We start from the raw sequence: 15,192 nt of genomic DNA on the forward strand, positions 1-15,192 counted from the left end.
TATCCACCTATCCACTTATCAATCAATCAATCTATCTATCTAGCTAGCTAGCTAGCTAGCTAGCTATCAAACTACCAACACTTGGTCCAAACACCCATTCATTCAATCATTTCAAATCACAAACATTTCTTTCATACACACCAACATATATTGTCACGTACTACAACACCAACAATATACACACGTCAAAAAACAATGCATTCAATTCTCTATCACTAATCTATTACAACAACAAAATACACTAGCACCATACGCATCGACCAGTCACTCACACAATCACTCATTCAGTTGGTCACTCATACACCAGCATATACACCTATAAAAGTAACAATATATATATATAAATATATATACATACAATTAAAATAACTCACCTCAAACTCACTAACACTGTCACACAGTCAGTCGCATCGTCAATTCACAAACCTGAAACACACAAGACAAATACATTCGTATCAATCCAACTTCAATTCACAATCCTAATACATCCCCATTCAATACACATTCTATACTGTCAGACGACAAAACCAATAGTCATCAAGGAGTTAACAGATGTCCCTATCTAAAGTCATTCATCACACACAGGTTATTGAGTCATCAACATCATCGTTAACACACTACTAAACATAAACACACTCACTCACCTCTTCTTCACACTCGAAAACCGCACACTCTATGCTGTACTATGCAGTTGTCCTGCGGTCAAACACCAACCACCAACCACAAACCACAAACCACCGACAAACCTAAAATAAACAAACAAATATACAAAAGAAAAACAATTAGCATTTCAATCATTCATTATTAATTCTCATATACACCATGTCATATTAACATCATCAGTGGTTCCTTAGAAGTAAACGGCATTTTAACGTGTATACCGACAAGCCACTTTCATCACTATCACCACAGTCACACCAACCAAAACAAATCAAACAAACCCAACATACAAACTCACATTCACCACTTCAACATAACACCTCAAACACACAATATGCATTCCATCATACACAACAACATCACATACAAAAATCAACCATATACACATATACACATACAAACACACAAACTAATGCCACTTCCTCGCAAAATACACAACACAACGACAAGTGTACCATACTCAAATAACAAACTCTAACACAACCACCACTACCAACTCTCCCACACTCAATCTCTCACTCATTACAAACACTCAACAACTCAACTACTACAATTACCCTGTTCTACTAACACCTCTACACTTCCATCAAACAACACTAATTCCCACTATTACACAACAATTCACAACACTACTGTCTCTCTCTCTCTCTCTCACACACACACACTAAACAGCACTGCACAAAACAAAACAAAGCACCAATCAACAAAATCATACATACAATAACACCACAGCAACACTGCACCACTATCATTCACAATACTCACACAACAACACTACACAATATCCATCAATTATACACACTAATCTACCACACCCTTACCAAACAACTCACAGATACACAACACAGACAAAACTGTGTGGTGATGCACAAAATCATTCACAGTGCATCAACAACTAATTCAATCTACCTCTGGTTCTTACGCCCAGTGACTGAAGTACATCCAGGCGCCTTTGCACAGAGGACACAGCACACCACCATCAATATCCAATAACCACCACACGTCAATCTAACAACCGATCTATACATCTATCCACCTATCCACTTATCAATCAATCAATCTATCTATCTAGCTAGCTAGCTAGCTAGCTAGCTATCAAACTACCAACACTTGGTCCAAACACCCATTCATTCAATCATTTCAAATCACAAACATTTCTTTCATACACACCAACATATATTGTCACGTACTACAACACCAACAATATACACACGTCAAAAAACAATGCATTCAATTCTCTATCACTAATCTATTACAACAACAAAATACACTAGCACCATACGCATCGACCAGTCACTCACACAATCACTCATTCAGTTGGTCACTCATACACCAGCATATACACCTATAAAGTAACAATATATATATATAAATATATATACATACAATTAAAATAACTCACCTCAAACTCACTAACACTGTCACACAGTCAGTCGCATCGTCAATTCACAAACCTGAAACACACAAGACAAATACATTCGTATCAATCCAACTTCAATTCACAATCCTAATACATCCCCATTCAATACACATTCTATACTGTCAGACGACAAAACCAATAGTCATCAAGGAGTTAACAGATGTCCCTATCTAAAGTCATTCATCACACACAGGTTATTGAGTCATCAACATCATCGTTAACACACTACTAAACATAAACACACTCACTCACCTCTTCTTCACACTCGAAAACCGCACACTCTATGCTGTACTATGCAGTTGTCCTGCGGTCAAACACCAACCACCAACCACAAACCACAAACCACCGACAAACCTAAAATAAACAAACAAATATACAAAAGAAAAACAATTAGCATTTCAATCATTCATTATTAATTCTCATATACACCATGTCATATTAACATCATCAGTGGTTCCTTAGAAGTAAACGGCATTTTAACGTGTATACCGACAAGCCACTTTCATCACTATCACCACAGTCACACCAACCAAAACAAATCAAACAAACCCAACATACAAACTCACATTCACCACTTCAACATAACACCTCAAACACACAATATGCATTCCATCATACACAACAACATCACATACAAAAATCAACCATATACACATATACACATACAAACACACAAACTAATGCCACTTCCTCGCAAAATACACAACACAACGACAAGTGTACCATACTCAAATAACAAACTCTAACACAACCACCACTACCAACTCTCCCACACTCAATCTCTCACTCATTACAAACACTCAACAACTCAACTACTACAATTACCCTGTTCTACTAACACCTCTACACTTCCATCAAACAACACTAATTCCCACTATTACACAACAATTCACAACACTACTGTCTCTCTCTCTCTCTCTCTCACACACACACTAAACAGCACTGCACAAAACAAAACAAAGCACCAATCAACAAAATCATACATACAATAACACCACAGCAACACTGCACCACTATCATTCACAATACTCACACAACAACACTACACAATATCCATCAATTATACACACTAATCTACCACACCCTTACCAAACAACTCACAGATACACAACACAGACAAAACTGTGTGGTGATGCACAAAATCATTCACAGTGCATCAACAACTAATTCAATCTACCTCTGGTTCTTACGCCCAGTGACTGAAGTACATCCAGGCGCCTTTGCACAGAGGACACAGCACACCACCATCAATATCCAATAACCACCACACGTCAATCTAACAACCGATCTATACATCTATCCACCTATCCACTTATCAATCAATCAATCTATCTATCTAGCTAGCTAGCTAGCTAGCTAGCTATCAAACTACCAACACTTGGTCCAAACACCCATTCATTCAATCATTTCAAATCACAAACATTTCTTTCATACACACCAACATATATTGTCACGTACTACAACACCAACAATATACACACGTCAAAAAACAATGCATTCAATTCTCTATCACTAATCTATTACAACAACAAAATACACTAGCACCATACGCATCGACCAGTCACTCACACAATCACTCATTCAGTTGGTCACTCATACACCAGCATATACACCTATAAAGTAACAATATATATATATAAATATATATACATACAATTAAAATAACTCACCTCAAACTCACTAACACTGTCACACAGTCAGTCGCATCGTCAATTCACAAACCTGAAACACACAAGACAAATACATTCGTATCAATCCAACTTCAATTCACAATCCTAATACATCCCCATTCAATACACATTCTATACTGTCAGACGACAAAACCAATAGTCATCAAGGAGTTAACAGATGTCCCTATCTAAAGTCATTCATCACACACAGGTTATTGAGTCATCAACATCATCGTTAACACACTACTAAACATAAACACACTCACTCACCTCTTCTTCACACTCGAAAACCGCACACTCTATGCTGTACTATGCAGTTGTCCTGCGGTCAAACACCAACCACCAACCACAAACCACAAACCACCGACAAACCTAAAATAAACAAACAAATATACAAAAGAAAAACAATTAGCATTTCAATCATTCATTATTAATTCTCATATACACCATGTCATATTAACATCATCAGTGGTTCCTTAGAAGTAAACGGCATTTTAACGTGTATACCGACAAGCCACTTTCATCACTATCACCACAGTCACACCAACCAAAACAAATCAAACAAACCCAACATACAAACTCACATTCACCACTTCAACATAACACCTCAAACACACAATATGCATTCCATCATACACAACAACATCACATACAAAAATCAACCATATACACATATACACATACAAACACACAAACTAATGCCACTTCCTCGCAAAATACACAACACAACGACAAGTGTACCATACTCAAATAACAAACTCTAACACAACCACCACTACCAACTCTCCCACACTCAATCTCTCACTCATTACAAACACTCAACAACTCAACTACTACAATTACCCTGTTCTACTAACACCTCTACACTTCCATCAAACAACACTAATTCCCACTATTACACAACAATTCACAACACTACTGTCTCTCTCTCTCTCTCACACACACACACACACTAAACAGCACTGCACAAAACAAAACAAAGCACCAATCAACAAAATCATACATACAATAACACCACAGCAACACTGCACCACTATCATTCACAATACTCACACAACAACACTACACAATATCCATCAATTATACACACTAATCTACCACACCCTTACCAAACAACTCACAGATACACAACACAGACAAAACTGTGTGGTGATGCACAAAATCATTCACAGTGCATCAACAACTAATTCAATCTACCTCTGGTTCTTACGCCCAGTGACTGAAGTACATCCAGGCGCCTTTGCACAGAGGACACAGCACACCACCATCAATATCCAATAACCACCACACGTCAATCTAACAACCGATCTATACATCTATCCACCTATCCACTTATCAATCAATCAATCTATCTATCTAGCTAGCTAGCTAGCTAGCTAGCTATCAAACTACCAACACTTGGTCCAAACACCCATTCATTCAATCATTTCAAATCACAAACATTTCTTTCATACACACCAACATATATTGTCACGTACTACAACACCAACAATATACACACGTCAAAAAACAATGCATTCAATTCTCTATCACTAATCTATTACAACAACAAAATACACTAGCACCATACGCATCGACCAGTCACTCACACAATCACTCATTCAGTTGGTCACTCATACACCAGCATATACACCTATAAAAGTAACAATATATATATATAAATATATATACATACAATTAAAATAACTCACCTCAAACTCACTAACACTGTCACACAGTCAGTCGCATCGTCAATTCACAAACCTGAAACACACAAGACAAATACATTCGTATCAATCCAACTTCAATTCACAATCCTAATACATCCCCATTCAATACACATTCTATACTGTCAGACGACAAAACCAATAGTCATCAAGGAGTTAACAGATGTCCCTATCTAAAGTCATTCATCACACACAGGTTATTGAGTCATCAACATCATCGTTAACACACTACTAAACATAAACACACTCACTCACCTCTTCTTCACACTCGAAAACCGCACACTCTATGCTGTACTATGCAGTTGTCCTGCGGTCAAACACCAACCACCAACCACAAACCACAAACCACCGACAAACCTAAAATAAACAAACAAATATACAAAAGAAAAACAATTAGCATTTCAATCATTCATTATTAATTCTCATATACACCATGTCATATTAACATCATCAGTGGTTCCTTAGAAGTAAACGGCATTTTAACGTGTATACCGACAAGCCACTTTCATCACTATCACCACAGTCACACCAACCAAAACAAATCAAACAAACCCAACATACAAACTCACATTCACCACTTCAACATAACACCTCAAACACACAATATGCATTCCATCATACACAACAACATCACATACAAAAATCAACCATATACACATATACACATACAAACACACAAACTAATGCCACTTCCTCGCAAAATACACAACACAACGACAAGTGTACCATACTCAAATAACAAACTCTAACACAACCACCACTACCAACTCTCCCACACTCAATCTCTCACTCATTACAAACACTCAACAACTCAACTACTACAATTACCCTGTTCTACTAACACCTCTACACTTCCATCAAACAACACTAATTCCCACTATTACACAACAATTCACAACACTACTGTCTCTCTCTCTCTCTCACACACACACACACTAAACAGCACTGCACAAAACAAAACAAAGCACCAATCAACAAAATCATACATACAATAACACCACAGCAACACTGCACCACTATCATTCACAATACTCACACAACAACACTACACAATATCCATCAATTATACACACTAATCTACCACACCCTTACCAAACAACTCACAGATACACAACACAGACAAAACTGTGTGGTGATGCACAAAATCATTCACAGTGCATCAACAACTAATTCAATCTACCTCTGGTTCTTACGCCCAGTGACTGAAGTACATCCAGGCGCCTTTGCACAGAGGACACAGCACACCACCATCAATATCCAATAACCACCACACGTCAATCTAACAACCGATCTATACATCTATCCACCTATCCACTTATCAATCAATCAATCTATCTATCTATCTATCTATCTATTTATCTAGCTAGCTAGCTAGCTATCAAACTACCAACACTTGGTCCAAACACCCATTCATTCAATCATTTCAAATCACAAACACTTCTTTCATACACACCAACATATATTGTCACGTACTACAACACCAACAATATACACACGTCAAAAAACAATGCATTCAATTCTCTATCACTAATCTATTACAACAACAAAATACACTAGCACCATACGCATCGACCAGTCACTCACACAATCACTCATTCAGTTGGTCACTCATACACCAGCATATACACCTATAAAGTAACAATATATATATATAAATATATATACATACAATTAAAATAACTCACCTCAAACTCACTAACACTGTCACACAGTCAGTCGCATCGTCAATTCACAAACCTGAAACACACAAGACAAATACATTCGTATCAATCCAACTTCAATTCACAATCCTAATACATCCCCATTCAATACACATTCTATACTGTCAGACGACAAAACCAATAGTCATCAAGGAGTTAACAGATGTCCCTATCTAAAGTCATTCATCACACACAGGTTATTGAGTCATCAACATCATCGTTAACACACTACTAAACATAAACACACTCACTCACCTCTTCTTCACACTCGAAAACCGCACACTCTATGCTGTACTATGCAGTTGTCCTGCGGTCAAACACCAACCACCAACCACAAACCACAAACCACCGACAAACCTAAAATAAACAAACAAATATACAAAAGAAAAACAATTAGCATTTCAATCATTCATTATTAATTCTCATATACACCATGTCATATTAACATCATCAGTGGTTCCTTAGAAGTAAACGGCATTTTAACGTGTATACCGACAAGCCACTTTCATCACTATCACCACAGTCACACCAACCAAAACAAATCAAACAAACCCAACATACAAACTCACATTCACCACTTCAACATAACACCTCAAACACACAATATGCATTCCATCATACACAACAACATCACATACAAAAATCAACCATATACACATATACACATACAAACACACAAACTAATGCCACTTCCTCGCAAAATACACAACACAACGACAAGTGTACCATACTCAAATAACAAACTCTAACACAACCACCACTACCAACTCTCCCACACTCAATCTCTCACTCATTACAAACACTCAACAACTCAACTACTACAATTACCCTGTTCTACTAACACCTCTACACTTCCATCAAACAACACTAATTCCCACTATTACACAACAATTCACAACACTACTGTCTCTCTCTCTCTCTCACACACACACACTAAACAGCACTGCACAAAACAAAACAAAGCACCAATCAACAAAATCATACATACAATAACACCACAGCAACACTGCACCACTATCATTCACAATACTCACACAACAACACTACACAATATCCATCAATTATACACACTAATCTACCACACCCTTACCAAACAACTCACAGATACACAACACAGACAAAACTGTGTGGTGATGCACAAAATCATTCACAGTGCATTAACAACTAATTCAATCTACCTCTGGTTCTTACGCCCAGTGACTGAAGTACATCCAGGCGCCTTTGCACAGAGGACACAGCACACCACCATCAATATCCAATAACCACCACACGTCAATCTAACAACCGATCTATACATCTATCCACCTATCCACTTATCAATCAATCAATCTATCTATCTATCTAGCTAGCTAGCTAGCTATCAAACTACCAACACTTGGTCCAAACACCCATTCATTCAATCATTTCAAATCACAAACATTTCTTTCATACACACCAACATATATTGTCACGTACTACAACACCAACAATATACACACGTCAAAAAACAATGCATTCAATTCTCTATCACTAATCTATTACAACAACAAAATACACTAGCACCATACGCATCGACCAGTCACTCACACAATCACTCATTCAGTTGGTCACTCATACACCAGCATATACACCTATAAAAGTAACAATATATATATATATATAAATATATATACATACAATTAAAATAACTCACCTCAAACTCACTAACACTGTCACACAGTCAGTCGCATCGTCAATTCACAAACCTGAAACACACAAGACAAATACATTCGTATCAATCCAACTTCAATTCACAATCCTAATACATCCCCATTCAATACACATTCTATACTGTCAGACGACAAAACCAATAGTCATCAAGGAGTTAACAGATGTCCCTATCTAAAGTCATTCATCACACACAGGTTATTGAGTCATACAAACACACAAACTAATGCCACTTCCTCGCAAAATACACAACACAACGACAAGTGTACCATACTCAAATAACAAACTCTAACACAACCACCACTACGAACTCTCGCACACTCATTCCTAGCGGTGAACGAGTCAACTATTAGAATTTCTATGTTCATCCAATACTTCTATATTTCGGTGAACTGGTCAAATGTGGTGTACCTTAAGGCACCGTGTTATGCCCTCTTGTCTTGCTTCTCTATTTAATGAGTTACTGCTGTTGCTTAAGGCGTTGACGTTATTATTTGTGGACAACGTCAAAATCTGTAGAAGAAAAATGAGGCTGATCTCCAAGCTGACTTGTACGATTCAGTTAGATGGGCTTGAGGTCGGGGCTTATAAGTCAATTCTAGGAGGAGTGTGCCAATGCACACCGGTCACGGTAATAGTTACCATTATACTATCGATGGTAAACCTCTTCCATGCGTTCAAGAACAGTCTTATGCGTAATAATAAGGCATGACTTAAAAACAACTACGCATTACAACGCAGTAGCTGTCAAAAGTTTTTGTGCGTTAAGGTCACTTCACCAAGCGTTTAAACCTTTTGGCGAGGAAATGTTTCGAATTTTATATCCCACCTATGTAAGACCACATTTAGAGAACTGTATCCAAGCAGCTAACCCATGTCTGGTAAAGGATACGAACTCACTTGAGCGTGTCCAGTGTGGGAACGAAATTAGTGAAGGGTCTTTCTCAACTCTCTTACGATGAGCGTTTAAAACACCTAGATCTTTTCACCTTGTCGTATCGTAGGACGCGAGGTGACCTTTTACTGGCATTTCGTATCCTTAATTATGATTTGGGTGTTCATATGTCTTATCTTTTGCTCCCTCCAGCACTAATAATCTCCGAGGTCATTAGAGGTAGATGGATATACACATCGGGCGGATTTATTTGTTCTGGATTGCTTATCTAAAATGTTTGCTGAGTTACAGTGTGGCCAAACGCGTATAAACGCACAATAAGGATACAAAGGCAAATGGGTACGTCATAGTGAATAGAAGGTGTCCGCAGCCCAATTTCACAGTGAGAATGTGGTGAAAGTCAGCCATGACGTCAAGACTTGTCCTGTGGTAGCAGATAGTGAGTTTAGAACAAAATGGATTGCAAAACGGACTTTTACCAAGTTTTATACCAAAATGATAACTACAGTTACAAAACCTTAAACGTTGGTTGTTCTCCACGTTCAATGATAGCCTTATTTAAGTTGTCGTAGGGTTCCGAAACAGCATGAGCAAACTTACTACATGTAACGTGCCTGTTAAAACCGCGCGGTGGTATCTTTACTGCAGCGAGAAATTCCACACGTGGGTCTATCACGCTGTGCTCGTGAGCCAGTTTCTTCATATAAGAACCAGGCCTAAATACTATCGGGCTAGAATGGAATAAGTTGAAAGATAGAGAGGGACGTAAGAGTCCTAACTTTTAACAATTTGGGTGTCTCTTCCGTCATAATGACGTTAAAGGGTATAAATGGGCCAAAAACCGACGGTGCATATATAATATCCCGATATGTAAAAAATAAATACACTAAAGTCATGTATGATATTACAGCAAGCAGCAGACTCATAGTTTATTGTTTGGCGAGCCAGACATGTTGGGCTCACCACGATATATAGCATAAATATTTAGATTTCGACAGCGCCTTCACCTTAAACACATTTATAATCAAACGGTACCAGCCCCGTTGAATCAGAAGTTAGAAATTAAGAAGTTCGAGGATATATTTTGAAATGTTTGGTCTGAGCAGGTTTGTAGTCGCAAGGGATGAGTAACATGGCATAACCGGGCGCCCTTACCTAGTGTGTCCTTAGTGAAACCAGTGAAGCCAGTATCTTTGTTTGAGATATATGTTTACCTCTGTATGTTGCAGAAACTTGGAATTATTACGTTATTAGAAAGAAGGCTAGTTGGTTGCGACGTGAAAAATTAGTAGAGAAGTTTCGAATCCCTATGAAAGACGATTGTTTTTGAGATGTTATCCTTAGTCCTTAAGAATAAGTCACGTTTCCTCTTAAAAGACTCCTAGGAAGTCGCTTGGACTAGTTCAGCCGGCAGGTCTTAAGGAGTAGAAGTTGTTTCTGAATTCCGTCCTACTACGTTGTGTCTCCAGTTTCTGGGTGTTGACCCTTAGGTGTGTATTGGGACTAAGCTCAAGTAGGTGTTTAAGGGGATGTCCAGAAGTGTTAAGGATACTGTAAGCCATTAGAAAGTCACCTCTAAGACGCCTATACGCCAATGGGTAAAGGTTAAGTGATTGGAGGCACTTTTCAGAAGGATTGAACTTGAGTCCCCAAACAGATTTCATAGCTCGACGTTGGATACGATCCAGAGTTTCCTCATAGTTTTGAAGTGAGGAAGGAAATACTGTGGAGACGAATAAAACCGTTAAAGATAATGTGGAAATTTCTTCCGTCAAACTGGCCAGAAATGCGCTTCAATGTTACCAGGGCAAGGTTTGCTCGAAAGGCATTTTTGTCACGGCGTAAGACTTCAAATCGTAGAGTACCAGCATTTCAAGATTTTATTCAACTTGGGACACTTCTACAGAGGAGTTTCTTAAGTTGTAGCTGTAGTCTGCAGCATGTCTCAGACGGACTACGTTACACTTTGAAGTGTTAAAGATAAGTCCGTTGTCATCTACCCAACTTTGAAGTCGAGTCAGATCCTCCTGAAGTGCCAGTTTTCCCTCTTGTTTACGTATCCCTCTTCAAAGCAAAAAGTAATAAGTCTGACGATACCTGTTGTGGAAGATCGTTTATATAAATCAATCAAAGAAGAGGTCCTAGTACTGGACCCTGAAAGAGCCTACTAGGACATTCCATAACCTGAAAGAAATTGAAGTTAACCCTCACCTTAAAATGTCGATTTTTTATATATGAAGTGAGCCAGTCGATTAGAGGTGATTTGATACCCAATCGTTTGAGCTTATTGATAAAACATATATGGTTGACTTACCAAAAGCTTTTGAGAAATCAAGGTAAGTGATATCAACCTTCCCTTGCGATCAAGGATGGTTGTCTAACTGTCAACTACAGTCAGCAGGTTGATTATACATGAGTGACCTTTCCTGAAACCATGCTTTTGGAGTGAGAAAGGGTTTAAGGATAGTAAATAGCCATGTATACCATCGCATATCAGGGACTCCATGATTTTCGAATGTGTAGAGAGAAGAGCCACCGGTCGATAGTTCTAAAGTTCGCTGCATCAACCTCCTTTGAAAATGCGTGTGATGTGAGCCAGCTTCCAAATTTCCGGTGGTTTGCTTCGGCTTAGCGAGTGTGGGAGCATCACGCTAAGTGACGTTGCCAGGACCTAGCAGTCGGCATGTCGAAGAGTAGCTGCATAACGGAATAAGCTTTTCGGATTGGAGTTAAGCTTTATCTGGTACTAAAGCCTGTCCTCTTTTATTGCCTTTGTGCATATGTTCCTGATTTTTTTTTATTGCCTGTACGCACCGTTGTTATCAGCTCTTTTGTATTCTGCCCAACATTGCCTTTTGCGGCTTAGCAAACGAAGAGTGAGGTTTTTGATGATTGTAGGTTGCTTGTAGCTCTTGAAGACGTTTCGAGGAACTGACTGCTTTGTAGCACATAGGAGCGTGTGCAGTAAGAAATCCCAATAAGCATCCACGTCAGGTTGAGGGTGAACATCCCAATCCACCTGTTATAGATAGTCCTGTAGAGCTGACACATTACACCGTTTGAAATTCCAGCGTGTGTTGTTGTTGAGATGTCTTAGCTCAGTTTTTCTGACAAAACTGAGGGCTAGAATGTCATGATCGCTTTTCTCCAGGGGAGCCAGGATTGAGAGGTCGTTAACTAAGAATTCTCCGTCTGTAAATACCCAGCCTAAGCGCGACGGTGTCCGACTGTTTCTCCAACACATTGCCTACTTCACATTTTCGAATAGACCCAGATCCTCAGTGAGGTTGAAGAACCAATTTTCAGTTGATTTTCACCTCCAATATACGTATGTTTCGCGAAATTGACTCTAGGGAGAATGACGGCTCCTAGAATCAGGATGTGAGTGAATCCGAGACGCGTAGAGCGGGATATTTCTTCCAGCACTCGACTGTTGTACTCGATTTCAGCATCAGGCTTCCTGTAGATGACCCTAACTGTGCACTTCGAAGCGGTAAACAATCTTACTGAGCACTATACGGATTCATTAAGATTGATAAACTCTTGGTTGTGAACTTGGTGTACATCAAGGCAAGATCTTATGTATAAGGCAAGTCTACCCCTAATTACTGTTTTTCTGCCATTGCGAAAAAAAGACATCTCCGATATTGCTAGCTCCTGGTCCGTAAACTGAGAAAATATCTAAGTTTCAGATATTTCTATCAGATGAGCATTGTTAGCATTGCTAATTTCACGTAGCTGATTCATTTTACTTGATAGAATCGCGGCGTTCATGTATAAGCAGTTTATGCCTTCAATTTGAAACGCGTGAGCTTCTTCCTGTCTGTCTGTATGAGCCTTACGTGAAAGGACAAGTAGCCTACATATACAAGGTTTTCTGAGTTGATATCCCATGCTTTTCAGACGTCTTTTTATGATCAAGACAGTACGGAAGTGGAATGGTCAGCCCAAAATCGCCTTTGTGATTGATTCTGGCGTCATATGGCCTATCCGGATACATATGGATTCCAGTTGGCAACCGAAGTCTCTTGTTAGGAAATGCTTCCAGAGTTGCAGCCGCCATATGGGAGGATGGGAAAATTATCCTCATTAGCCGGGGTCTAAAATCACCATCCTTTTTGGCCAGTCTCGTCACATGTTGAGTCAGTATGTTTTTGAGCCTCAAAGGTTGCTTGATGAATTTCCACTCCCTAATATCAGAGTTTGTTTGACTATGGTCCGTATTTTCCGGTACACCTTGCACAATGATATATCCTCCGCGGAAAAACTTCTCGCGAGATTCTTTGGGGATGTTCCGGATGAGATTGCACTCAGAATACGGTATGTCGGGCAATGTTCTTATGTTCCCATCGAATTTCAGTAAATGACTATCTAGCAGGACATGCTCTACCTCGGTAGCATTCTTAAGTGTTACGCAAAGTGGCCTCGAGGGATTTTGATGCTAAAAGTCTTTCCCGAGTGAGGCTTGTGACCGTCAAAGGCTCTATTCTAAAACGTTCAAGCTTCTTGTTCAATTCTCCCCAGATCATCCTGTCATTTTTGCCCTCCAAACTGAAGGGAAGGTTAGGGTTGTCTTTAAGGTTCATAATTATGAGAGAATCATTATGAACCGTTATTGTTTCCCCGGGTTATCCGGTGCGTTCAGGTTCAGGACCTTGTTGTTTGGAGTTTGAAGCGCGTTTTTGATCACTAGGTTCTTTGATGACCGGACGGACAATCTTGTGGGTAGACTGTGCGGCCAAATCACCAGTTGATGTCCGTACAATACTGGAATGTTCAGCTTAGACGGTGACACCTGGTCCTCTTAATCTCTGTTAACGTGGGTCCAATCACCTACAGAGTTTTTGGGAACCACTGTTACATTCAAGGATCCTGTGCTGATAGACTCACGTTTCCCGAGGGAGTCTATTACCGTTGACGTTATGAGGGTGTTGAGTTTCAGCATGTCATCACTAGTGCTATTGCATGCTCCATCAATAGTAGACCTGTCGACATCCCTCTTCTTGTTTTCGTTGTGCGACCTTGTTTGTCTACCCGTTTTATAACTGTCTTTTACCAAGTTTGTTGACAACTCATTCTTCAGACCTGTCAAGAGGACAATCATGTTACTCAGCAAAACTACAGCATCCGTGTTTCACGTAACACATACCCACTTATGATCCGACTTGCTGAGTCTGTCGGAAGCAGTTGCTGTGAGATCTGTGCACGCTTCATTGAACCGACCTTTGCAGTTATCGCACTGCATGCCAGATGTAACGACAAAACGGCGTCCAGGTCGTTTGCACGAATTTTTCACGACTATATTGAAGTAAACTGTATTAGGCATGCTAAAAAAGCCTAGGATCGTTAAAAATACACTAAAAACGAGCGAAAATGAATAAAAACGGATTAGGATAAACTGAAACTGGCTTTTACGTGAAAAACTGAAAAAAACGACGGGTAGCAAGCTGAGGCA

The sequence above is a fragment of the Schistosoma haematobium genome, chromosome 1 (genome assembly GCF_000699445.3).
Source record: "Schistosoma haematobium chromosome 1, whole genome shotgun sequence".
NCBI classification, from domain to species: domain Eukaryota; kingdom Metazoa; phylum Platyhelminthes; class Trematoda; order Strigeidida; family Schistosomatidae; genus Schistosoma; species Schistosoma haematobium.